We start from the raw sequence: 27,142 nt of genomic DNA, 5'->3' as shown, positions 1-27,142 counted from the left end.
TTATATCAGTAGTCTGAGGTCCACGTTTTCATGTCATGGATACTTCTGCCATAGACCTTGGCAGATATAGACTGGGTTCTGCGTTGGCTTTAAAATTAATCTTAGAGTCATGGGGATTCATCTATATTTTCAACAAGTTTTATTGTTTACATTGCACATGTCAGTTATAGTGTTGGGGGTCCTTCCAATATAGAAGTAAACACACAGGAAATACAAGGATAAATACCTTTTCTACCATATTAATCTTTTTTCATTAATCATCCATCAGTCACCCAACATGTGTCTTCACATTGAATACTAACTAGGGGTCAGGTGTTAATCCCCGAGGATATAACTGTGAATGAGATGGACAGGCCCTGATTTTGATGTCACTAGTGTCTTTCATCTTGCCATATGATGAGATATCTTCATTATTCCCTTTGCCCTAAATTTTTTAATCTCAAATTGCTAATGAAGGTAAAATTGTTATCCTTAGTTTTGATTAACAGCTATATCAAGAAGACAATCTATGAAAATTATTTGTTTTAGGAGAAAGTACCCGAAGGGTTAATCTGCTCTCCACACACATAAACTCCTGGGATTAAGCCACAGGCACCAAGATCACTAAGTGTACTCAGCAACAATGAGCTAAAAATGGAAAAAAGCATCATACTGTTATTGTATCCCTTTTCCTCTAAGGTACTATCTGATAAACACCACAACCTCCAAGGGAATTACAAAGAGCTTCCTGTAGGATAGATTATATATCCATTTTTTTCCCCAAGCAGATGTATCGTGTCCAGCCTTCAGCACACATTATTTAAGGTGGTTGAAAGTATGAGATTGAGGTCCTACCTGAGTGGAAACCCTCTTGTCCTTAATTCATTGGCTATGCTGGATTTCTTTTCTTTGATCAGACCTTCCGACTTCTAGCAGAAATTGCTCCTCTGGGGAAATCAGACCTTCCCAGAAACTCAAGAAACTGAAATTGAGACAGCAGGAGAAAGGGAAATAAACTATGTGTATAGATCTCAGTTTTTTAAAGTCTTAAGTAAATGTTCAACTACAGGCTTCTAAACATTTTAATAAAAAACTAAGGGAAATTCACAGTTCATGAAAAGAGTCCAGGTGGCATTTGGATCTTCCAGCCAAGCAGAGTTCAGGAAAAGACCAGGTATCATTTGTTCATTAAGACATAAAGTGATGGCAAAAAAGACAAGTTTTCTTATCTTTTTTTAAAAAAGTTACCTCCTTTCTTGATTTTCAGGAAAGTATTAATTTGACTAAATTTAATTACTCATGAAAATGAACATAGGGCTTGCAGAAGGATATTTCACAGAGAACTTTAATGTACAATGTCCATTGCATACAAGCACTGTGATACACAAAAGTGTGCATGTGTGTACAGGAACTTGTGTCTCTTTTTATGATAGCACAGAGGGAAGAGGACAAATCTGTTCTCTGCCAATCAGTGATTTAGAAAGATAGCTATTAGGGTAAAGGGAAAGGCTACAACAAGTCAAGCAATACAATCCTGTGGTTGTGCTCCCAAAATAATAATCGCAGTGTTCTGAGTAACCAAAGGAGTAAGCAGTGTCCTCAAATTGTAGTCACACCTGTTCCAGACCATCTGCCTATAAATTCCACACCTTCATTCATGGAAAACAAGTGGCGTATCTCTCCTTCCCTTTCTCCATTGGCCATTCTCATGTACATTATTTTTCTCCTTAAAGTTATGCTCTTTCCTACTGTTTAAAAACATTAGGATCTAGGAGGAGTGACACATATGTGCTCTGTCCTGGTACTTGTACCAGTGATGGCTCTGTAAAGAGCATTGGATTGTTAGGGTTCATAAATTGTTTGGGCCTGTATTTCTTAATGAATATGTAACTCTTTATCTTTATTAATATTTGATATGGATGAAAAAACTAAGAAACTCTGAAAGGATTTGTAACTTCAATTCAAAAAGCAATAGCTCTTGGTATCACCGCTTTGGAAGAACCCACTGAATAAATCAGACAAATTGTCTTTAAATGCTGAATTTATTTTCACTGTTTAATCTTTTATATGACTAATATAAAAGATTACCACAGGCATGTACCACAGGCATGATTCCACTTGAAAGGCAAAGATGATCTTCAACAGTGATTGTAGGCAAAGTCTAAAGTACAGGGAAATATTAATGCAAGATGCTATAACAATTTTAATTAATGCATTTTATGTTTTCAAAATTGATGTATCTTTATTCCAGGCTATAAAGGCTTCACCTTCATACATTTCCTACCCATCCTTTTCTAAAACCTCACAAGGAAAGAACACTATTGTTTCATTATGTTCATCAATTTATTTTTAAGTACATTTTATTGATTATGCTATTACAGTTTTCCTAGTTTTTTCCCTTTATACCCCCTCTGCCCTGCAGCCCCCACCCTTCAGCATTCCCCACCCCTTACTCATGTCCATGGGTTGTACATGTAAGTTCTTTGACTTCTCTGTTTCTACACCATTCTTAACCTTTCCCTGTCTATTTTATGCCTACCAATTATGCTTATTCTCTGTACCTTCCCCCATCCTCTCCTCCCCTTCCCCACTGAAAACCCTCCATGTGATGTGCATTTCTCTCATTCTGTTCCTGTTCTAGTTGTTTGCTTAGTTCTTGATTTCTTTCTTTTTTTTTTTAGGTTCAGTTGTTGATAGTTATGAGTTTGTTGTCATTTTACTGTTCATAGTTTTTGATCTTCTATTTCTTAGGACCTACATCCAAGATTGCTCTATCCAGCAAAGCTGTCATTTAGAATGGAAAGGCAGATAAAGTGCTTCCCAGACAAGGTCAAGTTAAAGGAGTTCATCATCACTAAGCCCTTATTATATGAAATGTTAAAGGGAATTATGTTCATCAATTTAAATTGGAGTTGACACTTATGATTTCCAATGATACTGGCATGTGTGTTACTTTTACAAATTGCTTCTTTGGCAAAATCTGATCTTCACAGGGACCTAAAAAGCCATTATCCCATATAGCTTTGTAGGTAGATTGCCAAGCATTTTACTTAGAGGTACAATAGAATGTTGAAAAGGCCATTCTCTCTATCTGTCTTTGCTATTCAAAAGTCACTCTATCTTACTTTTTATTACCAAACTCACAAATGTTCCATAAATTTAAACTACTTAATGTTATTTAATGTGATTAAAATTCAACATTATATCTATAATATGGCTCTAGTCTTACATTATTTTTATTGGTGCCAAATATGGAAGGTATCAAAAGAGTTTTCGGCTTGACTTTTAAAAATAGTTAAAATAAGTTATTCAACACATTTTTCTTTGTGTTTTTTAAACAGCATTTTTTCCTAGGCTGGTGCAGGGCACACATATGAGTTGGCCTTTTTTTTTTTTTTTTCCCTTGGACACTTTACTCATCTGTTCCACTAACTCATGTCTGCTCCACTTCTCAAAAAGTAGCATTAAATCATTCATCCATGTACTTATTTATCAAATAAACCTTTTTTATTTAAAATTTTGTTGTTGTTGTTTAAGTATAGTTGTCTCCTTTTTCCCTCCACCACTCCCCCCCACCCCAGTCATCCCCATCTCCCACCCTTGATCCTACCCCTCGTTGGTTCTGTCCATGTGTCCTTTATAGATGTGCCCCAAAACCCTCCCCCCTTTCCCTCCATTATCCCCTCCCTCATCCCCTCTGATTCCTGTCAGTTTGTTCTTAATTGCAATGTCTCTGGTTATATTTTGCTTGCTTTTTTGTTTTGTTGACTAGGTTCCACTTGTAGGTGAGATCATATGGTATTTGTCTTTCACCACCTGGCTCATTTCACTTAATATAATGCTCTCCAGTTCCATCCATGCTAATCTTTACTGAACTACTAAAAATGGCAAACAGAAAAGACAGAAAACTCATCTGGGTTGCAATAGAAGTAATGATTTAGCTTAAAATCTTTCCTGATAACAGGTGTAACTCAATTTACTGGAAGTTGCATTTCACTGTGAAGATTCACAGACTTGGGAAAAATCAACACCTAGATAATAATAAATAAAAATAATAGCCACACATTGAGTGCCTGCTTTATAGCTGACTCTGTAAAAAAATCTCTAAAATCATTAGTGCTGCTTTGAAGATTGCTGATATAATTGTAATCATCCCTTTACAGATGAAAATAACAAGGATCAGAGATATCAAGTTACTTGCCTAAAGTGAAATGGTCCAGAAGTGGCAGAACTGAAATTAGCATCTTAGACTTCATAATGCCACTTTTATGCTCTTAATCACAATGCATGCCTATCTCATGTATCACTGTGTGCAAGAGAGAGAGAAAGAAAGAGAGAAAGAGAGAAAGAATTAGTTCAATAGAGAACTTCTGAGAAATGGCAAATATTGCAGGTTTCCATCAACCAATAATTTAAGAGTTCCAAACTATGCAAATAATTGGTAGTCACATAATTGGTGGCCAAACTAAGGATCTTTGACTTTTGAACTAAGAAAACAAAGGCTTTCAGAGGGTGAGTCCAAATTTTACATTTACATAAGATAGTTATGACAGAGGGCCAAAGATGAATTTAATAGCTGAGGCGCTCTGAAAATAATGGAAGCATTCACACTAGCATAATTTCATGATGTGGATAATAGGGGACATAATAAGCTGGAAAATACATCTGCATATTCATCTGTTCTCATTCTGTGAAGGGCAAATTAAGTGAATAAGAAAAGTAGAACAGAGTGGCTAGCAATTTTGGAACTTTGCTTAATTTCCATACTAGGAAAGACTAAAAAAAACCTGAAATGATATATTTAAAGCACGAACATGTGCATATGGTCTCTTTGTACTGAATAACATGAAAGTATTAACTGTCAAAAAAGTCTGATCTCTGATGATGGAATCACTGACTTTATTTGAAAGTATGAAATATAACAATCATAAACCCTTAAGAAAAGGGGTAAAAGAAACTCCACTAATCTTCTTAAAAAGAAAAATTGTAAAATAATATGAGATATGTTAAAGAATGTTTTGAAACAAATAGAAAATTCTCATTATTGTTACAGAGCTTTTAAAATTTTATTTTGTTTCAGTTTATAATAAATATTTTCATGTTTACACAGGGGTTGTCAGAAGGTAAACAGTATTTTGAAATCAGCTTTCTTCATTCTTCTTTCATTAAGAATTACTATATCTTGCTCTATAGTCTTTTATAACAGAATAATGAGTTTTCTACTAAGTGGATATAATTTACTTTAATAAAACATTTTCCTATTGTTGACTATTAAAGGTGGTTCCAATTTTTTGTTATTAGAAATGACATGTCAATAAACACCTTTATTTATATAATGATTTTCTAAATATAAATTATTTATTAGAAATTTCTAGAATTTTAATTAATGTGTAAAAACCATGAACACTTTTATCTTGTTAAAGATTTCCAAACTACTTTTGAAAAGATCAAACAAAATTATATTCAAAGAACTTTGCCAACAAAATATACATAATTTTTAATTCTGCCAAATTAATAAACTGAAAACTTATGTTCCATTTTAAAAAATATTTTATAACTAAAGAGGTTGAGCATTATACATATAATATGTACATATATATGTAAAGTACTAATTATATTTTCTCTTGTTTGTCATCTCTCACTCTTTTTTGTCTTTTTGTAAGACAGCTAAAGAAAAATCGTGTGGCAGGGCAAATTGATATTCTAATAAATCAATAATTACCAACTTCAAATGAATTTTCAAGACTGGAACTATGTTCTGACTTACCAGTAAGTTCCTTCTAATTTGCCTTAATGACTATTTTTTATTTTATTTTTTGAAATTATATTTTATTGATTATGTTATTATAGTTGTTCTGATTTTTCCCCCTTTGCCTCCCTCTACCCAGTATCTGCCACTCCCTTAGGTTTAAGGATAGCCCCCCACCATTTTTCATGTCCATTGGTCATTAATATAAGTTCTTTGGCTACTTTATGTCCTATACAGTACTTTACATCCACATGGCTATTCTGTAACTACCTATTTGTACTTCTCAATCCCCTCACCTCTTCACCCATTTCCCTACAGTCCCCTCCCATCTGGCAAACATCAAAATCTCTCTGTATCCATGAATCTGTCTCTGTTCTTTTTGTTTGCTTAGTTTGTATTTCAGATTCAATTAATGATATGTATTTTTTGCCATCTTATTATTCATAGTTTTGATCTTTTTCTTAAATAAGTCCTTTTAATATTTCATATAATACTGGTTTGTTGATGATGAACTCCTTTAGTTTTTTCTTATCTGGGCAGCTCTTTATCTACCCTCCTATTCTAAATGATAGCTTTGCTGGGTACAGCAATTTTACCTGTGGGTCTCTACTTTTCATCACTTTGAATATTTCTTGCCAATCCTTTCTAGCCTGCAAAGTTTCTTTTAAGCAACCAGCTTACAGTCTTATGGGAACTCCCCATAGGTAACTAACTTCTATTATCTTGTTGCTTTTAACATCCTCTCTTTATCTTTAACCTTTGGCATTTTAGTTATGATGTGTCTTGGTGTAGGCCTCTTTGTATCCATCTTGTTTGGGACTCTGTGTTTCCTGGACTTGCACGTCTATTTCCTTCACCTAATTGGGGAAGTTATCTTTCATTATTTTTTCAAATAGATTTCCAATTTCTTGTTCTTTCTCCTCTCCTTCTGGTACCCCTATGATGCAAATGTTGGACCTCTTGAAGTTGTCCCAGAGGCTGCTTACATTTTCCCCATTTTTTTGGATTCTTTTTTCTTCTTGTTGTTCTGATTGGTTGTTTATTGTTTCTTTATGCTCCAAATCATTGATTTGACTCTTGTCTTCATCCACTCTACTGTTGTTTTCCTGTAAATTGTTCTTTATTTTAATTAGTGTATACTTTTTTCCTGACTGGATCTTTTTTATGCTGTAGAGGTCCTCACTAAGTTCCTTGAGCATCCTTATCAACAGTTTTTTAAACTCTGCACCTGATAGATTGCTTATCTCTATTTTGCTTGGCTGTTTTTCTGGAGTTTTGATCTGTTCTTTCATTTGGGCCTTTCATCTGTTTCTTTGTCTCCTCAACTTGGCAGCCTCCTTGTGTTTGCTTCTATTTACTAGGTAGAGCTGCTTTGACTCCGTGTCTTGGTAGTGTGGCCTAATGTAGTTGGTGTCCCGTGGAGTCCAGTGGCAGAGCTTCCCCTATAGGTGTACCCTTTGTGTGGGCTGAGTACACCTTCCTCTTTTAGTTGAGCCTTGGTTGCTTTTGGCAGATAAATGGGTGGGATTTATCCAGGCCTGTAGGCTGCAAGGATTGGCTGTGGCCACTTACCACCAGCCTATGCTGTCCATGGAGGATGCTGTGCAGGGGCAGGTTGGTGGTGGTCTGATGTGGTCTGTAGCAGTCCACTGGATATGCTGCTTCTGAGGTGTCCTGGATAATGCAGACCAAGGTCAGTCCCCAACAGTGTTTTTTCTTTTTTTGTTTAGGGCCACTCTGCCTGACCTATAAAGCAATCTGAGATAGCTGCTACCTGTGCTGGACTTGTAGATTCCCAGGCAAAGCCAAGCTATGAATCTAGGCTGGTTGCTGCTCTTCAGGCCTGGGACTCATTGAGGCCAACTATTGCTTATTTGATAGGATTTAGGAAGTCATGAAGCTTAAGCCAAGATTAGCCATTGTATGGAAAAGAAGCTTGGGTGGGCCCATACATTGTGTGGGGCAGAGTCTCTGGGGTTGTCCAAAGTGGGTCAAAAAGTGTTAGCAAGTTTGATGGAGTCTCAGATATGGCACTAGTTTACCAGCTCTGTGGGAGGAGGGTTCAGAAGAGGGTCAATGGCCTCTGTTCACCTTGATGCCAGACACTTCAGTTCCTCCCTGTATGCCATGGTGCCTTTCAAAGTGCTACCGCAGTGCTGGAGCTCAGAAGTAGTGAGTCCGAGAAGGTGAGTCCATGTGTAGGATCTTTAAGAGGAACTGCTGGGGCTCCAACAGTTTCTTCCACTGACTCTATCCCCACTGGTTTTGAAGCTGGAAGTTGTGGGGCCTTATCTTCCTGGTACAGGAACCCCGGGTTGGGGGGACTGGTGTGGGAAAGGACTCCTCACTTCTGAGATATCCCTTCTGAATTTTTATCTACCACACACGGGTGAGAAACCAGCCAGTTCTGCATCTGCACCCCTCCTACCAGTCTGGATGGATGTGGCTTCTTGATGTGGTTTCTTTAATTCTGTGGTTGTCAGACTCAATTCAACTTGATTTCTGATGTTTTTGAGTGACGGTTGTTCTATAATTTAGTTGTCATTTTTATGTGTTTGTGCGAAGAGGTGAGCCATGTCTGGTTATGCTGCCATCTTGACTAGAAGTCCTCTCCTTAATGACTGTTTTTAAAGAGCCTTCTGTACTCTCCTCAAGTATCCCCCTGTTGTCTCTACTTTCTTTGCTCTCACTGATGAGTTGCCTCATATCTCACTAAGAAAATAGAAACCAGTAAATAGCCCACTGTCCAGTCTATTAGTTCATTAACATTCACACTGATCTTTGTATTCCCTTTTATTACAAGAGTTAAAGTTAAAAGGCCATTTGCATTACATATGGTAGGTATTCCATATTCTCTCATCTTCTGAAGTACTTCACAGCACTGCATTTTCTATAAGCTATCTTCTTTATGAATTACCATCAAAATTCAAACTTATTTTAGACCAGTAGTAACACCTACTTAAAAAGCATACATGCAACATGAAACCCTCCCTTGATTCTTGCATATCTTCTCTATCTATTTCATGGCTGAGTTTTTCAAAATTATCTTCATATATCATTTGTATTTCTGGTTCCATTGACCCTATATGTTATTTCCTCTGGCTTCTCTCACCCCAACTTCCGTGCCCAGTGTCCCAAAGTTTTCCTGATGAAGGTGACCAGAGATCTCCATGTCAGCACAGTCACTGGACAGTTTTTGTCCCCATATTTCTAGGCTCTTTTCTTTTTTAAAAAAGAAAACAAAAATCAAACAAAAAACTGTTTTTATGCTTCTGTGCTTTTATATTCTCATAACCTTCTACCTGGCTGTATTTTACTGGCTCCTCTTCTTTAATCTGATTTATAAACATTCTATTAGTTTCATTTATCATCAGTGGCATATACAACTACATGAAGGATTATTCTCAACATTTCAGTTTCATATAACAATACTAGTCACAGCAGTCAATGCCTCTATAATGCTTACCAGGTGCCAGAAATTATTCTAGGACACTGTTTTATATATATGAGTTTATCTTTCTCATAAACCTGTGAGATAAGCTTTATTATTTTTAACATAATGCAAAAGAGGAAACTGAGGCAGTGAGAGGTTAAGCATTATTTACCCAAGGTCACACGATCAGTAATTGGTGATGACCCCTAGCTGCTAGAACTTTAGAGCAGGCAAGTTAAATAATGTCTTACCACTTGAAGTGAACAAAATTTAATTAATGCCTTGTAAAATATCAGAAAACAATGGATACTCTGTATTGAATGGGAACAACTAAGTCAAATATCAGTGACTAAGTATAAGTGATTTTATTGAATGAAATTATTTATTTTTCTTAAACCTCAAAGATTTAATTTATTTTTTTAGAAAGAGGGGAAGGGAAGAAAAGAGGGAGAGAAGTATCAATGCTAGAGAGAAACATCAATTGATTGCTTTATGTCTGTGCCCCAACCAAGCATGGAACCTGCAGGCTTGCAGGAACCACCACCAATGGGGAAACTCTTCAGAATAGACCTGCCAGATCCAAGATTCCCCCACTGGGTACATTTAAACAGTGGGATGAATGGGAAACTCCAAACAGAGACTTTAAAAGTATGAGAATTTTGGAGGGGAGTACCTGGGAGCAGGACAGAGAGCTTTGACTCCTACTGAGGCCTGGGAAAGCGAGTTTATCCTCCACCTGCTGTCTGGGCTTGCCCCAACACCTGTGGGAGGCTTCCTGATCTATCCTCTGATGTTCAGAGCTTCTGAGTTTACTCCTGCAAAGGGGAAAGTTGAATATACCCATTCTGAACCAGCAGTGACCCCCCACCCCACAGAAGCAAGTGCCTAAGTCTCCAGAAAAGGCTAAAGGTGTTGGCTCTACTTAGGGGCTACTGTCTTCTCACTGAATACACTACAGACTGGAGAACTGCCAAAGAGGAAAGTTGCTAGTGCTGTCTCAACAGACCTGGTCTCATCTTACAGACCTCATCAAAACACTCTACCAGGTAACTAAGCAACCTCAGGGAAGGACAGAGAGGCTGAAGGGAAGAGGCTGACACCAGGGATCCCTGGCTCTTATACAGAGCTTCCATCAGTTCCAAGCAGGAAAGAGCTGACCTTCTTACACAGATTGGTCCCTTAATGAAATAGGCAGCTAACTCCTCAGAAACTATTCACTACTGGAAATAATCTTGGACAGACAAAGATGTATGGCACGGGGTGGGGGAACACATGCACCATCTTCCCTGAAGTCTGAACAGCTCCTCCTAAGGGATATCCAGGGTCCCAGGTACATTAGAAGCTCTCTCAGAAACATATGGGTCAGTGGCTAGGTTAAGACTAACAGCAAGACCACAGATAGATGCAGGTGGAGGTGGTACGTCAGTACTTTTGGTCATTAGTTGACCCACCCCTGGGCCTTGCGCTGATAAAAAGCCAGCTGTGTAGAGCAGCAAGGACCATCCTGAACACAGTGAGCCTGAAGGAAACATGCACAGACTAGATCACTTGTAGCCTTGAACAGGATACCTAGATCTACACAGGGAGAACATCTGACATTGGCTTCCACCAGTTTCAGACACCAGAATCGTATCCATAAAGAGAACTCAGAAGGCAAGCACTAAACTCTCCTGAGATACTTTCTACTATTATTTTTCATTATTTTTTCCTGTAGCTTTTTAACACTTTTTCCTTCACTTTTGTTCCTTTTCTTATTTTCATTTAAAATTTTATTTTTCCTTTTCATTGCCATTTTTTGGTGATTCCTTGTATCTAGTCCTTACTTTATTATTTCTCCTCCCTCTATCCTCTCACAATCATCTTTCTTTCCTTGAGTCATCTCATATCCTTTTTTCCTTTCTTATAATATTTTTATTACTTTCCACCTTTATTATTCTTTGCTCAATTGTCATTGATATTGTTGCTATTGGGGGGTTGTTTTTGCTTGTGTGGGTTTTGTTTTCTGTGTATGTGTGTGTTTTTTTTCTGTGTTATTTTGTTTTCTTAAGTCAGCACCTGTAAAACAGCATAGAAGATGTGGTCGGGGTTGTGACTCTCAGTCAGCCAGCTGGAGGGGAGAACTCACCAACAAATGGGCCAACAGCAATCAAAACCCAAATACATCAAAAAAGCCCACATAAATTGCATAAAGCGCATTCCAAGAGCATCCATCCCACGAGTCAAGGAGACTGTGCAACTGAGCCCCAGAAGATTCCTACCACAGAAGCCACCCCACAAGGACAGGGAGTCAGACCAGATCAATTTAATACATAGAAACAAACAAAAAGAGTTACCTAAAATGGGAAGACAAAGAAAAACCCTCAGTTGAAAGGAAAGGAGGAATTCCCAGAAAAAGAGCTAAATGAAATTCAGGTGAGCAATTTATCAGACATAGAATTCAAAGCAGTAGTTATAAAGATGTTCAAGGAACTTAGAACTACAGGGAACTTTATGGGAGCTGTAAGGAATTTAGTGAGAACTACATTAGCATGTAAAAGGACATAGGAAAAAGACATAGAATAAAAACAGGTGGAGATGAAGAATACAATATCTGAGATGAACAATACATTAGAAGGAATTAAAAGCACGCTACAAGAAGCAAAGGATCAAATGAGTGAGTTAGAACACAAGGTAGAAAAAAAAATCCAGTCAGAATAACATAAAGAAAAAAGACCTAAAAAGAGTGAAGATAGTTTAAAGGATCTTTGGGCCAACATGAAATGCAACAATATTTGCATCATAGGGTTGCCAGAAAAGGAAGAAAGGGATAGAAAATTTGTTTGAAAAAAATAATGACAGAAAACTTTTCTAAAATGGTGAAGGAAAAAGTCATGCAATTTTGGAATTACAGAGAGTTCCAATCAAGATGAACCCCAAGAGGCCTAATTCAAGACACATTGCAATTTAAATGCCAAATTTGAAGATAAAGAGATAATTTTAAAGGCAGCAAGTGAGAAACAGGAAGTAACATAGAAGGGAATTCTGGTAAGGCTAGCAGCTGACTTCTTAACAGAAACAGTATACTACAGACAGGAATGGCAAGAAATATTCCAAGTAATGATAAGCAAGGACCTATGACCAAGACTACCCTATCCAGCAAGGCTCTCAATTAAAATGGAAGGTCAAATAAAGTGCTTCCCAGATTTAAAAAGGCTAAAGGAATGCATTTCTACCAAACCAGCAACACAAGAGATAATAAAGAGACTGCTTTAAGAAAAAGAAATAGAGAAAGAGAGGAACACAGGTACAAAGGGAAAAGTGGCAATGAATAAGTACTTATCAATAATAACATTCAGTATCATACAAGATGGCAGAGGAGTGAATGGAAGTAACACAAACCTCCTCCCAGGACCAATCTGGAATTACAATTAAATTGTAGAGAAATCACCCAGAACGAACAACTGAACAATAGCAAAGGAGAAGCCTTATAACCTTGGATAGTCAAAAGAATCAACTTCAGCACAACCTGATTGGTAAGGAGTGTTGTGGAGACCCAAGAAGGCTAGCTGGGCACCCACAGGTAGCAGTGCCAGAGGGATAATTAAGTGGCTGGTTGGATCTCCCTGAGAAGAGTGGGGTCTAAACCCTAAGCTGGGATCCCCAGTCTAGAGCACCAGAACCCAAAAAGTACCCTGATAACAACCAGTGGTAAAAAATGGCAGGGTCACTTTCTGCCAGAAATGGACAGCTAGAGATGCAAAGAGCTGTTTAAATGGGCAATGCACAAATTTTCATTTGCAGCCATTTACCCTGGGTGCTGACAAATGTGGGGCAGAGTGGGTAGAGAGAAACACCTGAGGGAATACTGGGGACTGAATGAAGCTTTGGGGAGAGAACTGAGAGAGTAGACTCCAGGATCCCAGTGTTGAGTCATCCCCTATAAGGCAGCAGCAATTGTGCTCAGGCAGACCACTCCGCTCTGAGCAGCACCAACCTGAGGGGAAACAACAGCCCCCACTCTAGGAGGGATTCTGCCCTTCTCTATGGTGTTTAAGCCTGACTGTTGAGTGCAGAGTGACTAGCTTAACAACTGAAGGAGATAGCCACAGACAGTAGACACCCGGAAGTCTTGAACAGGCTGCCTAAGGTCAGACAGGGTCAACATCTGACATCACCAGAGGCAGATCCAGAAAGAAAAAACAGTCGTAAATACTGGCCACTACCAAGATGAAATCCACTGTGGTCTTCTCCATGATTTGCAATATTTTCTTTCCTGTATAGCTTTTTAACATTCATTTCTTGTCCATCAAGCTTATGCATATTCTGCCTTCTTCATTCCTTTTTTTATTCATGAGGTAAATTTCACTTTCTCTCTTCACATTGCTACAAATCCCAACTATTATAGTGTTCCTCCCTCTACCCTCTCGAAAACATTTTTCTTTCAGTAGGTCATCTTACATCCACTTTCCTTTCTTAGAATAGTCCTAATCTCTTTATACCCTTATTAATACTGGTTCATTTGCTGTTGGTAGTGTGATTGTTGGGGGTGTATTTTTGCAGGTGTGGGTTTGTTCCCTGGGCTTTGTGGTTTTGTTCTGGCAGTATCTGCACAACAGCATAAAAGACATGGTGAGTGGAGTGAACCTCAGTCAACCAGCTGCAGGAAAGGACCCACCAAAGAATGACCCAACACTAACCACAACCAAATTACATCCAGAAAGCCAACATAAATGGCACAAAGTGTGTACTGAAAGCAGCAAGGTCAGGAGATTAAGGAGACTGTACCAATGAATCTGACAGGTATCCTATACTCACACCACAAAGTCAGGGAGTAAAAACAGATCATTTTAAGAAGCAGAAACAAAAAAGACGAGTCTCACAAATAATGGGAAGACAAAGAAACAACACTCAATTGAAAGGAAAGGAAGAATCCTCAAAAGGAGTGCTAAATGAAATACAGGCAAGTCAATTATCAGATATTGAATTCAAAACAATGATTATAAGGAAGCTCAATGAACTCAGTGAGAATTACCAAAAACTACTTGGAAGATATGAGGAATTTACTGCAAACTATATCAGCATGAAAAAAAGATATAGAAACAATCAAAAGGAGCCAAGAGAAAATGAAGAATACAATTTCTGAATTGAAGAACACAATAGAAGGAATCAAAAGCAGGCTAGTGAAGCAGAGGATCAAATAAGCAAGCTAGAGGACAATATAGAAAAAAAACTTTCCAGAAAGAGTAAGAAAAGAAAAGACTCAAAAAGAGCAAAGAGGGGTTAAAGGAACTGCAGGACAACATGAAACATAATAATATCTGTATAATAGGGATACCAGAAGGAAAAAAAGGAGAGCAAGGGATAGAAAACCTGTTTGAAAAAGTAATGATGGAAAACTTCCCTAATTTGATGAGAGAAAAAGTCACACAAATCCAGGAAACACAGAAAGTCCCAATCAATAGGAACCCAAAGAGGCCCACTTCAAGACACATCATGATTAAAATGGCAAAATTCCAAGACAAAGAGAGAATCTTAAAGGCAGCAAGGGAGAAATAGGAAATAACATACAAGGGTACCCCCAAAAGGCTTGCAACTAACCTCTCAACAGAAACATTACAAGGCAGAAGGGAATGGCAAGAAATATTCTAAGTAATAAAAAGCAGAGGCCTGCAACCAAGACTACCCAGCAGGGCTCTCAATTAAAATGGAAGGCAAATAAGGAGTTTCCCAGGCAAAAGTAGACTGAAAGAATACACCCCCACCAAACCAGCACTGCAAGATATGCTAAAGACACTGCTATAAGTAGATGAAGAAAAGGAGTGAGAGAGATAGGAACACAGGTACAAAGGGGGTAAAATGCAATGAATAAATACCTATCAATAAGAACCTTAAATGTAAATAGATTGATTGCTCCAGTCAAAAGACATAGAGTTGCCGAATGGATAAGAAAATATGACCTGCATATGATGCCTACAAGAGAGCCAACTCAGAATAAAAGACATATACAGACTGAGAGTGAAGGGTTGTGAAAAAAATATTCCAAGCAAACAGACAGGAAAAAGAGCTGGGGTACCAATACTTCTATCAGACAAAATAGATTTCAAAACAAAGGCCATAAAAAGAGACCCAGAAGGACACTTCATAAGACTCAAGGGAAGAATCCATCAAGAAGACATAAAAATTATAAGTATAAATGTACCCAACATAGGAGCACCCAAATATATAAGGACAATTTTGGAGGATTTCAAAAAAGATATCAACAGCAACATAATTATAGTAGGGGATTTCCATACCCCACTGTCAAAAAATAAATAGATCTTCCAAACAAAATATCAACAAGGATATTGAGGCATTGAACAATGCCTCAGATTAAAGGACTTAACAGATTATATATATATATATATATATATATATATATATATATATATATGAAGCAAAATAAACATTCTTTTGAAATGCACATGGAACATTTTCAAAGATAGATCACATGATAGGACACAAAACAAGCCTTAACAATTTCAAGAAAATTGAAATCATATCAAGCATTTTCTCAGACCACAGGGCTTGAAACTAGAAACCAACCTCAAGGAAAGAACTCAAAAACATTCAAACTCATGGAGATTGAATAGCATGCTATTAAACAATGAATGGGTTAATAACAATATCAAGGAAAAAATCAAAAAGTTTCTGGAAACAAATGAAAATTAACAGACAACAGTCCAAAACTTGTGGGACACAGAAAAGGCAGTCTTGAGAGGGAAGTTCATAGCAATACAAGCCTACCTAAAAAGGATAGAAAGACTTCAGATAAACAACCTAACCTTACACCTTCAAGAACTGGAGGAAAAACAATAAACAAAGCCCAGGGTGGGTAGACAGAAGGATATAATCAATATCAGAGCAGAATTAAATGACATAGAGACCAAAAGAACAATTCAAAGGATCAATAAATAATAAATGCAGGACCTGGTCCGTTGAAGAGATAAACACAATTGACAAGGCTTTAAGCAGACTCATCAAGAAAAAAAGAGAGAAGACCCACATAAAATCAAAATGTAAGTGCAGAAGTAACAACTGTTAACACATATATACAAAAGATTATAAGAAATTACTATGAACAACTATATGCCAAGAAATTTGATACCTGGGTGAAATGGACAGAGTTTTAGAAATATATAATCTTCCAAAATGGATTTGAAGAGAAGCAGAAAGCCTGAACAGCCCAATAACAGCTGGTTAAGTTGAAGCAGTAATCAAAAAATTCCTGGCACACAAAAACCTTGGACCAGGTGGTTTTACAGGAGAATTTTACAAAACATTTAAGGAAGAGCTGACTCCTATCCTTTACAGACTATTCCAAAAAATCCAAGATGAGGGAAGGTGCCCAAACTCTTTTTATGAGGCCAGCATCATCCTAATCCCCAAACCAGATAAAGATACAACAAAGAAAGAAAACTACAGGCTAATATCACTGATGAACATAGACATTAAAATCCTCATCAAAAATTACTGGCAACTGCATCCAGCAATACAAGATCATACACTATGACCAAGTGGGATTCATCCAATGATGAAAGGATAGTACAATAATCACAAATCAAAAAATGTAATATATCACATAAACAAAAGCAAAGACAAAAATCACATGATCTTAATAGATGCAGAAAAAGCATTTGATAAGTTATAGCAACCATTTATGATAAAAACACTCATCAAAGGGGGAGCAGAGGGAGTATACCTCAACATAATAAAGAAAGAAAATTATAGGCCAGTATTGCTAATGAACATAAATGCTAAAATCCTCAACAAAATATTAGCAAACTGAATTCAGCAATACATTAAAAAAGATCATACATCATGATCAAGTAGAATTCATCCCAGAGATGTAAGAATGGTACAATATTTGCAAATCAATAAATGTGACACATCACATAAACAAAATGAAAGACAAAAATCACATGATCATATCAAGAGATGAAGAAAAAACATTTGAAAAAACATTTGAAAAAATCTGCAACCACTTATAATAAAAACACTCAGCAAAGTGAGAAAAGAGGGAGCATGCCCCAACATAATAAAGGCCATGTGTGAAAAACCTACTACCAACATTATACTCAATGGGCAAAAGCTAAAATCATTTCCCCTAAGATCAAGAACAAGACAAGGGTGTCTGCTTTCACCACTTCTATTCAACATAGCATTGGAAGTTCTAGACACAGCAATCAGACAAGAAGAAGAAATTAAAGCCATCCAAGTTGGAAAGGAGGAAGCAAAACTGTCATTATTCACAGATGACATGATAGTGTACATAGAAAACCCTATGGGCTCCGCCAAAAAAAAAAAACTACTTGACAAAATAAGTAAATGAAGCAAAGTAGCATGATACAAAGTCAATATTCAGAAATTGATGGCATTTTTGTACACCAATAATAAAATATCAGAAAGAAAAACTAAGGAAAAAATTCCATTTACTCTAGCAACAACAAAAACATTAAGTACCTAAGGAATAAATGTAACCAAAGAGGTAAAAGTCTTGTTATCAGAAAACTATAGGACACTGAAGAAAGAAATTGAGGAAACTACAAGTAAATGGAAGCATGTACCATGTTCCTGGGTTGGAAGAATTAACATCATTAAAATATCCGTACTGCCCAAAGAAATTTATAGATTCAATGCAATTCCTATTAAAATACCAATGGCATATTTCACAGATGTAGAACAAATATACCAAAAAAGGCCCCAAATAGCTCAGCAATTTTAAGAAGAACAAAATTGGAGGGATCACAATAACTGATATCAAACTGTACTAAAATGCCACTGTAATCTAAACAGCTTGGTACTGCCATAAGAAAAGACACACAGATCAATGAAACAGAATAGAGAGCCCAGAAATAAACCCATGTATTTATGGTCAATATATATTTGATAAAGAGGGCACAAGCATACAATGGAGAAAAGATAGTCTCTTCAATAAATGGTGTTGGGAGTAGTGGACAGGTGTATGCAAAAAAAAAAAAAAAAAGAAAGAAACTTGACCACCAACTTACACCATACACCAGAATAAACTCAAAATGGACAAAAGAATTAAATACAGCCATGATGCCATAAAAGTCCTATCAAAAAATATAGGCAGTAAAATTTTAGACATTCCTCATATCAATATTTTTACTGACATAACTCCTAGGCCAAGAGAAATAATGAAAAAACAAAAACAAATGGGACTACATCAAAATAAAAAGCTTCTGTACTGCTACTAAACAAACTATTGTCAAAATGTAAAGGGAACTGACTGGGAGAACATATTTGCCAATGATACATTGGAGAAGTGTTTAATCTCCAAAATATATAAAGAATTTACATGACTTAATATCAGGAAGACAAACATTCCCATTAAAAAAATGGGCAGAGGATCTGAATAGACACTCCTCCAAGGAGGACATGCAGATGGTCCAAAGACATATGAAAAGATGCTCAACATCACTAGCCATCAGAGACATGCAAAGTAAAACCACAATGAGATATCACCTCACACCTGTCAGAATGGCTATCACTAATAAATCAACAAACAACAAGTGCTGGTGAGGATGTGAAGAAAAGGGAACCTTAGTGCACTGTTGGTGGGAATGCAGATTGGTGTAGCCACTGTAGAAAACAGTATGGAATTTCCTCAAAAAATTAAAAATGGAACTGCTTTTCACCCTGCAATTCCACTTCTGGGAATATACCCTTAGAATCCCGAAATATCAATTCAAAAGAACTTATGCACTCCTATGTGCATAGCAGCACTATTTACCGTAGCCAAGAATTGGAAAAGCCTAAGTGCCCATCAGTAGATGAGTGGATCAAAAAACTGTGCTAGTTTTACATGACCGCATACTATTCAGCTAGGAAAAAAAAGGAATTCCTATCATTTGCGATAGCATGAATGGAACTGGAGAGTATTATGGTAAGTGAAATAAGCCAGTCAGTGAAAGACAAATACCATACAATTTCACTTACAAGAGGAATCTAATGAACAATATAAACTAATGAGTATAACAGAATCAGAGGCTTATTGAAAGAAGGTGAAGGGATTAGTCAAAGAACACATATGAAAGACCCATGGACATGGACACTGGTGTGGGGATTGACTATGGAAATGGAGGGTAGACTGGGTAGAGGGGAGCAAAGGGGGAAAATTGGGAAATCTGTAATAGCATAAATGATAAAACATTAATAATAATAATACATAAAATAAAAAATAAAAGATGAAAATAAAAAAATAAAGTGTTATTCTAGATAGAGGTCATATATTTAATCAATTCTCAAAGTGACAAAGACCAACACTGATGTGGCAGAAAGAGCTTTGCTCTAGAATTAGATCAGTTTAGGTATTCTACTTACCATAATTAGGTAACATTCTTAATCTTTCTGAGCTTCTTTCCTATCTGAAAACAGGGATAACACTATTACAGAAGGATGTAGTTAAGCTGAATGACACATGTAAATGCTATACTCTTTCAGATTGTAAGAACATGCCTAGTAAATGTTAAGTGATCTGCAAATACCATTTCCTTGAAATGGATGAAATCTGTTCTCATGTCCTTCACACTATTTCTTCACCAATGGTGTAAATATCAAATCAATATCAAGTTAAAAATTATTCTTGTCCTTTCACTGTCCGTTTGTACTCGCAACATATTTACCTTGATGAATTGTGTCAATATTAGTGATACTTATCACTGAAGTCATCACTGTTCATATGCTTAAGATATTTCATGGGAGATCAGTCATTACATACAGGGACGGCTCTGCTGTCTCTGTCAGAATTGAATGAGATAGAAAGTATGTCCTAATCAGAATTCACTTTCAAATAAGAAGACACCAAATGGCTTAAGATGTTGATGGGAAAACCTTTCTTTTATGTACAAAATGTTATTTTAATTTGCTCTGGTAGGGAAAAAAGACAGCTTATAGTCAGTCTAATTTACATCTTATGATTGATTTAAAAGAAAGTGTCACATTGATTTAGAAAGATAAGTAAAGCTGTTTTCTTTAATCAGTAATGCATAGTTACAAAAGTCCTCTTCGGAAAGTGACAAAGGGAAGCACTGTTTGGCCTGCATGTCCCTAGACTCTGCTGTCATTGTAAAGGCTAATAATCTAAAATGAAAATAGAGTTAGCACTGTGGTGATGGAAACAATTTGTGTACCAGCTATTTCAACAACAGGCTTGCAAACACAGCACACGAGTAGAAAAGTGAAATTGATGCCAAATGTGAGTGAAAGTAGAACAAACAGAATTACAGCTGATCTTTGGGGATTAATTATAATACTCCTGCAGAAAGATTGGTGTGATTTATTCTTATTTAAATGGAGAACATAGGTGACCTATGTTATTATGTTGATACCAGGATACTACCAGAAATCTTTTGTGATAATATCTGTGGTAGGAATGAATATCACAGGAAGAACTAATTTACAGGAAGAACTAATTAAATAAATTAATATTTTATTTGTACTTTGGCATAACTGTATCAAGTTGGGTTTTCTTGATTATATTAAAAATGAATAGATATTAAAAAATGAGTTTTGGTGTTGCTGTTGTTGTTTGGTTTTCCAGAGTGCAAAACACATGAAAGGGAGAACGTATCTATGGACGTGGGGTAACTGCCCCATGGCCTCTACCTCTGTGGTAGACACATTCAATTCTGGTCTGAAAGAGGGAGTACCTGGGTTCGTCATTTCCACACATCCTCAAAACAATCATGCTCTAACACAAAGAGACAGGAAAGGAAGGCACCAAGTGTTTTTTTTTTCAAACTGCAAGAAGGAACCTCCCTTTAGTGTTCATTCAGAACCTCAGTTTTTGGGTTATTAGGGTGCAGAGTTCCTCAGCAAGCAGTACATGCTTATAGGAGTGCTTTCTCCCTACTCTGAATAGCTTTCAGCTTCCCCACAGTACCCATCTCCTGTCTTTAATGCTTTCGTCCACAGTCCAGGAAACTTTCCCAGTGGTACCTATTCATGTTATTTTGATCTCCTCAGCATGTTTAAATTACCTTCCTTCTAGGGTAGGCTGTGCATACGAGGGAGGACTACCCCCCAAAACAGATTTTTTAAATAAAAAATTGTGTATTTTTTCTTACATTTTTATACTTCAGTCACCTTCAAAGCACTCTCCATTGGATGCAATACACCTTTCAAGATATTTTTTCCACTGCTCAAAACAGTTTTTGAACTCGTCGATTTTGATGCCTTTTATTGCTTCTGCCAGTTTTTGTTTCACTTCTTCCACATCAGCAGAATGTTTCCCTTTGAGGACTTTTTTCATCCTGGGAAACAACAACAAAAATATCGCTTGGGGCAAGATTGTGTGAATAGGGAGGGTGGGGCACAGGGGTCATGCCATCTTTTGGTCAAAAACTGCTGAACATTTATCCCCATGTGGGCAGGTGTGCTTGTAAATCACCCATCACGAAATGAGCAAATGCTTTGAAAGAGTCTTCAAAAAAGTTTCACTGAAGCTGAGTGCAGCCTCTTACAACAAGGTCAGCTGGTGCACTGATACAGATGGGTTCCTAAAACACTCATCCAGCAGGGGAAGCCTGTACTACAAGGGGCCTGTCCTCCAGAAGATACTTCCGTTTTTTTATGGGTTCCCACTTGTATGTGAGATTTAAATAAAAGAATGCCTTTAAAGTACTTCTGACTGAGTTCACAGCATACTATGAATATTTAGTAGCTGCTGACTAGCACTATTATTATATCATTTATATTTAAATCAATCTGTACTAGTTTACGTATTGCTTCATGATTCTCCATTTCTATCACACACCTCTATTTTTTGTCCTCAATTCGAGTAAAAGAAATAAATGAAGATATACTGATTATCCTTAGTGAGAGGCTATACAGGGTACAGAATTATTGGAGCGTAAGACTAAAACTGACTTAGATTTGAATTCCATCCTTTTCACTCACTTGGACTTCCCTTTACCTCAGTTCTCTTACTATGACTTGGATATAACACATGTTTTCAGGAAATTGTAAGGATAAAAAATAATTAAAATAGCGTTTGGATGTAGAAGAGGCATTCATTGCCTCATTTAATGTAAACTGTTAGATAATGTGATTGAATTTTGAGGATCTGATGACAGCTAAAATTAAATAAACAAATAAATAAATTGTTCACAGCATTTTGCATGTAATTCCAGGACTTTGTTATTATAAAAGTCAAAGCCTTCAGTTGGTACAAACAACCGAGAAAAATTGTTATACAGAAAAGAATTATTGTTCTTCTTGAAATACAGACTACCATCCTGCAGAGAACAAGCAACATTTAATGGAAAAATTTTGGTCCAAACTGTGTTTCTATAATGGTGTCTCCACCCGGTCTGGGATTGAAATTCCAGATACAATTGTCCCTGTCACAGGCTTGAAAATTTGGCAAATATTGAAGTGGAACCTGTAGTTGAAGAGCTTCATTTCCTTGTCTCTGAAATGGGTATGTTCATACCAGCTGACAAGAGCATTGTGAAGACTGAGTAAGAGCAAAAATAAATTCTCCTGGCACCTGACAGCCAAGAAATACATCTTTCTGCTCTTTTATTTCTCTTTGTCCTTCCTTCTTTACTCATCTCCTCTCCTGCCCTGAGTTGTCATTGCTTCATGTCCCCAGGTCCTGGAGTCATTGTCCTGTTTTCACTCAGATAATCTCATGTAACTTCTAGCATAAGAAACAAAGAAAGCCTAACAAATTACTGAGGTAAACAGTGCATTATTAGCTCATTTTGACAACTTGATTTGTCCAGAAATATAACTATTAATTCTTCTTTACTAGTTGCTTCTTACCCATGGACACATATTGGGTGTGGATCAACTAAATTAAATCCCTGGAAATTTATCTCTGTTGTCATTTTGGGTTCCCTTTATATCCTATAGCTTTCCTAAAAGTAGACTATTATTTCTATCCCTCTTCTGTTTTAATACCTTCAAAACTTCTTTTTTTGTTTTACTTTTTATTATATTTTTTCACTACCATTTAGTTCCCTTATACTCCCCCCTCACTGCAATCACCACACTGTTGTCCATGCCCACGAACCATTTTTCCTTTTTACTCAATACCTCTACCCCTCCCTCCCTCCCCTTAGCTGTCATCTTGCTCTCTATCTATGAATCTGTCTCTATTTTGCGTGTTAGTTTAGTTTGTTCATTAGATTTCACATGTGAATGATATCATATGGTATTTGTCTTTCTCTGACTGGCTTATTTCACTTAGCATAATGTCCTTCAGGTCCATCCATACTATTGCAAAGGGTAAAATTTTCTTCTTTGTTTATGGCTAAGTAGTATTCCATTGTGTAAATGTCCCATAGTTGTTTTATTCATTCATCTGCTGATGGACACTTGGGCTGCTTCCATATCTTAGTGATTTAATAGTTATACTAATTGGAATTACATTTATTCTTCTTTGCTTTTTCTCTGATTATATCAAGTACCATCTGACTAGCTAATGAAATGGATTTTCTGAGAATTAGGAAGGTAAAGGGGGAAGAAAGGATGAGTAAGGTAATACAATTAGTGAAAGCTTTAGCAGTGATAAAACTAGTAACATTAGAGTTCATTAATTAGTGATCAGGAAAATTTTGTCATGCCTTACCATTAATTGGCCTACTACAGTGATTAGGCTCACACACAATAGAACAGCAAAGAGAGGAAAAATCTATTGTTCCTGTCAGCTTCTCCTGTTGTCAAAACAATTTGCTCTTTATGAAACAATATAATTTAGTGGTTGAATTTAAATGCCACTGATGTGAGATATGTGAAGACTATTATACTTTCTTCATAAGTTTAGTGTTACAGTATCATAAATTCCACAGTAAGAATGCTTTAAGATAAGTGTAAAATTCATGTAAAGTACAGTAACTTTTAAACTCTGAAAAATTACAGCAGATTGCTATACCCTGACACCCCTCTCTTTGTGGAATGTCAGAGCTGGCTTTCTTTTGATTCAGAGCTACATTGCTCTAGAGAAGCCTAATTCACTACCAGAACCATCAGGCCAAGCAAGAAGCTGACTTGCTTCACTTCTTAGCAAAGAACAGAACATCTAATAAAAAAAATAAAATCCCAGTTTTGTTAAAAAAATAGTAAATTATGGAATGTTATAAAAATAATTATTGACTTTGACTACTAAATACTGACCCATGTAAATGAATTGGAGTCTAGTTTTGCTATCTGATTATAATATGAAATGCATTCATATCCAGGATTCATTTCAAAACAAATTTTTTTTTGGTAATTGAATAATGGTAATGAGTATTAAGATCAGTTTGTTTTTATTTACATAACTGCTAAATGTAAAATAATAAAACGTAGACCTTTTACTTTTTCATTTTAACTTTGTGAGACAAAGAAAACAGTGCTTTCTGTCATATCTTAGTGTTTGCTCAACTACTACCATCCAAATTCTTGACAGACAGTGTTTCCTGTTTGTGTCTTTTCAGAACAAACCCCTTACCTACCATTGCCACACAAAAGAAATCAGTAGCCAGAGGAGACCTTTCAGGAAGTCATTGGTATTGATTCATCCCTCAAATATGACCCAATTTAGTAATAAAATGATGTTGAAATTCATAGTTTCTTCTTAGTGTGTTAATAACTTTGGTGGGTTTAAATGTCTTTTTCAGATGACAGAATTGGCTTCTATACAAACACATATACACATCATCTTGATATCCACTATTCATCTGTAGTCCACACTAAATTTTCCCGGCCATTCACCAAAACTGAGTCCACCTTATCCAACTCATTTTCCCTGTTTGCTGGTTTGGGTTCAGGAAAGTGAGAGCAATTTTCATGTCTGCTTTAGTGAACCATATCCAATTTATGAACTAAGGAATCATTTTTATTTCTGATTTCTGGTATTTTTTTAAAAATATATTTATTGATTATGCTATTACAGTTGTCCCATTTCTGCCCCTTCACTCCACTCCATCTTGCCCACCCCCTCCCTCCCACATTCCCCCCCTATAGTTCATGTCCATGGGTCATACTTACAAGTTCTTTGGCTTCTACATTTCCTACACTATTCTTACCCTCCCCCTGTCTATTTTCCACCTATCATTTATGCTATTTATTCTCTGTACCTTTCCCCCCTCTCTTCCCCTCCCAATCCCCTATTAATAACCCTCCATGTGATCTCCATTTCTGTGGTTCTGTTTCTGTTCTAGTTGTTTGCTTAGTTTTCTTTTGTTTTGGTTTTAGGTGTGGTTGTTTAAAACTGAGTTTGCTGTCATTTTTACTGTTCATATTTTTTATCTTCTTTTTCTTAGATAAGTCCCTTTAACATTTCATATAATAATAGCTTGATGATGATGAACTCCTTTAACTTGACCTTATCTGAGACACTTTATCTGCCCTTCCATTCTAAATGATAGCTTTGCTGGATACAGTAATCTTGGATGTAGACCCTTGCCTTTCAAGACTTGGAATACTTCTTGCCAGTCCCTTCTTGCCTGTAAGGTCTCTTTTGAGAAACCAGCTGACAGTCTTATGGGAACATCTTTGTAGGTAACTGTGTCCTTTTCTCTTGCTGCTTCTAAGATTCTCTCCTTCTCTTTCATCTTGGGTAATGGAATTATGATGTGCCTTGGTGTATTCCTCCTTGGGTCCAGCTTCTTTGGGACTCTCTGAGCTTCCTGGACTTCCTGGAAGTCTATTTCCTTTGCCAGACTGGGGAAGTCCTTCATTATTTGTTCAAATAAGTTTTCAATATTTTGTTCTTCCTCTCCTCCTTCTGGCACCCCTATAATTCGGATGTTGGAATGTTTCAAGATGTCCTGGAGGTTCCCAAGCCTCTGCTCATTTTTCCAAATTCTTGTTTCTTCATTCTTTTCTGGTTGGAGGCTTCTTTCTTCCTTCTGGTCCACACCATTGATTTGAGACCCAGTTTCCTTTGCATCACTATTGGTTCCCTGTACATTTTCCTTTGTTTCTCTTGGCATAGCCTTCATTTTTTCATCTAGTTTTTGACCAAATTCAACCAATTCTGTGAGCGTCTTAATAACCAGTGTTTTGAACTGTGCATCTGATAGGTTGGCTATCTCTTCCTCACTTAGCTGTATTTTTTCTGGAGCTTTGAAGTGTTCTGCCATTTGGACCTTTTCTTTTTTTGGTCTTGGTGCGTCTGTTACTTAAAGGGGTGGAGCCTTAGGTGTTCACTGGGGTGGGGTGACACGCCGTGCTGTGACCTGTGATGCTGTATGTGGGGGAAGGGCCAAGAGGGAGCAATGGCACCGCTCCACTCTCCACTGGACTGCAGTCACTCCCTCGGCTACCCACAATCAAACTGGGCCCCTCTGGTGCTGGTTCCCGAGTGGATGGGCCTGTGCACACTCTAGGCCCCTGTGGGTCTCTCCAACAGACCTCTCCTGTGAGGCTGGGAGTTCCTCCTGCTGCCGCCCCAACCCCCATGGGCGCTTTCAATCAGAGGTTTGAGGCTTTATTTCCCCGTGCTGGAGCCCTGGGTTACTCGGTCTGCTCTGCTCCCCTCTGTTCATCCCGGTTTATCTGTGTGCGAATGTGGGGCCAAGGGGTGCTATCCACCGCTCTGCCTGCCCCATTCTCCGCCACTCTGAGTCAGGCCCTCTTGGTTTATCTGTGCATGAATGTGGGGCCGCAGGGTCTGCCAGTGGTCGGACTGCCTGCCCCTTTGGTCCCACACTCCACTAGTCTTGGTCCCACCATGGCCACTCGAGTCCTCTTGGCGCAGGTGCCCATCTCCGCCCCTCCTACCGGTCTGGATGTATGTTTCTTTTTTATCTACTTGGTGTCGGACTTCCTTGCCATTCAATTTTCTGTCAGTTCTGGTTGTGTGAGGAGGCGCAGTGTGTCTACCTTACGCCGCCATCTTGGTTCTCCAATATTTATTTTTGAATACATTAACTATTATTTTACTTATTGTTTTTTCCAATACCATTTATCTCCCCTATTCCCTCTTCCACCTGCACCCACTCCTTCCC

General features: G+C 37.3%; 1 protein-coding gene across 3 annotated transcripts in view; it reads right to left on the bottom strand.

The window, feature by feature from the left end:
- PKIA (cAMP-dependent protein kinase inhibitor alpha) overlaps positions 1-27,142 on the bottom strand; it is a 97,350-nt gene that overhangs the window by 28,609 nt on the left and 41,599 nt on the right. Inside the window, exons 2-3 of one of the 3 annotated variants that reach the window (XM_053929751.2) lie at positions 21,269-21,454; positions 835-961 (exon numbers count right to left, since the gene is read on the bottom strand). The exons of 1 other annotated variant lie outside the window; for it this stretch is intronic. The gene's annotated coding sequence lies outside the window, so the exon portion shown is untranslated. The remainder of the gene's footprint in view (positions 1-834; positions 962-21,268; positions 21,455-27,142) is intronic. One more of the 3 variants, XM_053929752.2, reaches the window with a different exon arrangement.

The sequence above is a fragment of the Desmodus rotundus genome, chromosome 8 (assembly GCF_022682495.2).
Source record: "Desmodus rotundus isolate HL8 chromosome 8, HLdesRot8A.1, whole genome shotgun sequence".
NCBI classification, from domain to species: Eukaryota; Metazoa; Chordata; class Mammalia; order Chiroptera; family Phyllostomidae; genus Desmodus; species Desmodus rotundus.
Note: the sequence above shows the minus strand (reverse complement) of the source record. Positions and strands in the feature narration are given on the sequence as shown.